Source organism: Alosa pseudoharengus, unplaced genomic scaffold (genome assembly GCF_046254945.1).
Source record: "Alosa pseudoharengus isolate Yale_2024_CS ecotype anadromous, Long Island Sound unplaced genomic scaffold, YU_APseudo_1.1 YU_APseudo_1.1_scf_3, whole genome shotgun sequence".
Lineage (NCBI taxonomy): Eukaryota > Metazoa > Chordata > Actinopteri > Clupeiformes > Clupeidae > Alosa > Alosa pseudoharengus.
The window spans coordinates 46,831,415-46,835,662 of NW_027468718.1; the positions used below are offsets into that span (position 1 = coordinate 46,831,415).

The following is a 4,248-nucleotide window of genomic DNA, read 5'->3' on the forward strand; positions in this document are numbered from 1 at the left end:
ACAGAACTCAGGGAAGAATTGAACCAACTCAAGCAAAAGGAGTTTCCCAAAGCCCTGAAATCCATAACCTCTCAGAAAAACAGACTGGAGGGAAAGACCCTGAATGCAGGTAATCTGTTGTTTGTGTTATCTTACAGAAACATAAATCGATTTAATTATTATTGTTTCTGATGAAGGGGAAAAATTGCCATTGCTGAGGTTTCATGCTGAAGACCAGCTGTGAGTGGAAATAATTGTAAGATCATTTATTTTATTAATCAAGCCCAAGACTTGAACACAAACATTCTGGTGAAAAACAATCAGCAGATTGATAGGTACTTGAAAGGCAACTGTGATGTTAGCAAGTGTGTACTATATACACTGTGCATATTTACAACATTATAGCATGTATTTGCTGCTGTTACTGCAACCCAAATTGCTCCTCAAGGACATTGAAGCTTTCTAAGAGAGTCAGCACTTGCACCTCTCAGCACTTGCACCTCTGAGTAAAGACTTCTGCTGCTATCATTAATTGAGAGACACTGTAAACCAAAAACCACTCATAATACTCATAATACTTATTTGGAACATCCAGTATAAGTGAACCATAAGTGAAAACCATAAAATAAAACTAGAAAATAGATAATGGGAGGTATCATGTGATATATGACTCACTTGTGACATTGAATAGCTATGATAAATAATGTTGAATATTATGCTTTTCTTTAGTGGACATTTGATATTGCAAAACGGGACACAACGAAAAAACAAGAGGAGCTACAACATATTTTCCCAGATAAAGTACATATTTGATATCAATGATTTATCCATATTTCCTTCTCCAGATAAAATAAATACACACTACATGCCCGCTTTAGAGTTTTTATGCATGAAAATGACTGCTATTCATATCAGGGCTGTATCATGATCTAAAATGAAAAGTGATATCCCCCAACATAGACACCAGGTCATCTGCAGCTTGTGTCAGCAATCTCCAGACAGCTCTGTACAACTACAGTGAATCTCACCATTGCAGGATGATTCAGGTAATATCCATTCACATGGATGAAAACTGTCACTGTTGGCACATCTTGACCAAGATTATTTCTGATGAATTTACCTTCTGTGCCCACTTGGAGGCAGTAGGGACCAGTTATTTTCATATGACTTGGATAAGACAGCAAGATGGGTGAAACTATCTTTTATAATTCTGCAATGACTGATTTCATTTTGTGCATTATTGCATTTTGTGCATTATAACTTGTATCTATGCCAAATGTTTTCTACAATTTAATAGTAACTATTTTTAATCCACAGGAGTTTATTAAAGATGAGCAGAAAGACGTCTCTGCACTGCTGGTCAAGTGGTACAGGCTGAGCTGTTTGATGGTTCTGCACAACCCACCACTGCTGCCGAAGTGGGATACAGATGGTCTCCCTTGTAGTCTTGATGTGAGCATGTTTCTATTTGTTTGTTTTTGTTTGTCTTACCGTGTTTATTTGTTTGTCTTTACAGTATGTGCAATTGTACACCAGCCCTTTTCCCATACCCCTGTTTTGTGAGAGGGCGTTATGCAATCTTACAGTACAGATCTGAACAGGTGGACATGAAGACATGTATATTAAGTGCTTTTGTACCCAGCAGGTCCAGTGTGAAAAGGCACATGATAACACAGCAAGTGAAGAAAAGAAAGGCTGTCATGTAGCTGTGAAATGATGTGAGTAATCCATCAGACATGCAAGACTATATACAATGCAACCAGAATGTTTTCAGAGCCTTTCACGTTTTCCATATCTTGTTATGTTTCAGACTCATCTTAAAATGGATGGAATTATTTTTTTTACATCAATCTACACACAATATTCCACAAACAAACAGGTGTTTGGAGTTTCTTGTAAATTTATGTAAACTAGATGTACCGCAGAGCGGTACAAAATATGACCGCCGCCCAGTCCAGCAAAATTTTTCCACAAAAAGAAATCACGCTGAAAGGCCTATATGATTCTAACTGTCTCACTAAATTGCATTATCCACACTCAATTCTCACGGGTATCTGCTAGACAACAAGTACCAAAACATGATTAGTTCATAGATTTCACATGTAAAATTCATTTTATACAACCCCACCTCCATCTTGCCTGTTCATAATTCTGAGAAATACTTGATTGTTTGTGTTATGTTTATGTTATGTGTGTGGGTGTGGGTGTGTGTGAGTGTGTGTGTGTGTGTGTGTGTGTGTGTGTGTGTGTGTGTGTGTGTGTGCGTGCTTGTGTGTGTGCCTGCGTATGTGCCTGTGCATGCAAGCGTACATATGTCTACTGTGTGAGTATGTGTCATACGTATGATTACTGTGAATGTATGTGTGTGTGTGTGTGTATCTGTTTGTGCACATGTGTGCACATGAAATGGGTTAACATGACCCCTGGAGGCAAACATACGGAAAAAAATGGTCATCTTATGCCCTACAGTTCTCAAGATATTCACAGAGAACTGTGTCTGCCCTATCCTCTTTTCGGGGGGTCCAGTCCAGCGGGGGGGCTACAGATGAAAACACCTAATTTTTTGCTTTTTAATTTTTAACTAGGTGGCGCTATACATGAAATAAGAGGTAATGGGATGGGTTGACATGCCCCCTTAAGACCAACATACATAAAAAAGGTGGACCTCCTAGGCCCTATGGTTTTCGAGATATTCACAGAAAACTGTGTCTGCCCTACCCTCCTTTCGGGGGGTCCAGTCCAGCGGGGGGGCTACAGATCAAAACGAAAAACGATGGTTCCATGCTATCCATGTGGGGTTACATGCCCACCAAGTTTCGTGTACCCCTGTACGCCGCTTTGCTGCGCGGCGGTCATAATAAATGCTTCCACAACTTCATTGGAGTCCATCTGTGCCTAAATGAATTCGTCGGACATTATTAGGAGAGGCACATGTCTGTCTATAAGGTCTCATAGTTGATGTATGTCAGTGAACACAAAGCCACAAGGTGATAGAATTGTCTGTAGACCTGCAAAACAGCATTGGGTCAAGACACAGATCTGGGGAAAGATACAGGAATATTTCTGCAGCATTAAATGCATTGCGTGCCCAAGAGCACGGTAGCCGCCATCATTCTCAAAAAAGTTTTAAGAATGTTTGAAATGTTTGGAGCAACCAACAGACTTCCTATATCAGCCTACTCAGCCAAACTAAGTAATCCGGGACGAAGGGGCCCAGCATTGAAGGGGGAAGGGTGCTACCCATGAGTGATATTTATGACAGTTGTGAGTTGTGTAAAATTCAAATTCTTCGCAACTTTAGGGGGATCCTATCCCAGTAGCTTAAAAACTGCTTTGAATAACTTTGAAAATAGTCATAAGGCCTGCTCGAGATGGACTGTGACTTGATAGCCTTACTTGATCATTGTCAGACAGGAGGAGCTAAAAAATACAGCAGACAGACCCGGACACCTCCAGCTACAGTCCACACTACGCCTGTTTGAGTCGTGATTCACTCGGATCTTTCACCCGTATCTTTAAATTAACCCATGAGTCGCGAGTCTCTAGTATCATTAACTCGGATCAGTTGAGTCCTACTACAATTCAATCTAAAACGATAAACAGCGCCACACACAAACCTCTTGCAACATTAGCTAGCCTACTAGCCATCATAGCTGCCAAAAATGTAACAATTTCGTAGGTAGGATAACCACAACTCCACAAATCAACTCAAGCGACTGAGTGAGCAGGCAGTCTGAGATAACTGGTTAACTTCCCGCAGAGCCGGTTTAGTCGGATCAGCTGGCCGGTTAGGCTACATTGAGTACGAGTCGGCTACGGCTACGTTGTCATGAGTGGCTGTAGACGAGCGAGTAGCTCCTCCTCAAAGTGAAAAGCAATTCCACAACAAAAGCCATTCTTCACCTCTTAAATAACATTCAATGTTCTGCATGTAGCCTAGGCATACTTTAGATTTGGTGTATAGATGTAGCATATTAAAATGCAATTAGGTCGCGCAGACAGTCCGAAACATTGCACACTCTTAATGGAGCTGATTTGTATACCCGGGTTAGTCGGATCGCTGGGCCGGGCGGTTACGTTATGTTGTTATGAGTGCGAGTCAGCCGAATCAGCCGGCTACGTTGTCATGAGTGGATCTGTAGACGAGCGAGTAACTCCTCGTCAAGGTGAAAAGCAAATCCACAACAAAAGCCATTCATTCACTTCTGAAATAACATACAATGTTCTACACGTATGCATAGCCTACTTTTAAATGCAATTAGGTCGCGA

At 41.0% G+C, this 4,248-nt stretch overlaps 1 long non-coding RNA gene across 1 annotated transcript; it reads left to right on the forward strand.

Moving 5' to 3' along the window:
* Positions 1–325: 325 nt before the first annotated feature.
* Positions 326–1,883, forward strand: LOC143099971 (uncharacterized). The gene is made up of 3 exons (XR_012981778.1): positions 326–780; positions 940–1,697; positions 1,790–1,883. It is a non-coding gene; the product is annotated as an uncharacterized LOC143099971 (long non-coding RNA).
* Positions 1,884–4,248: the final 2,365 nt, after the last annotated feature.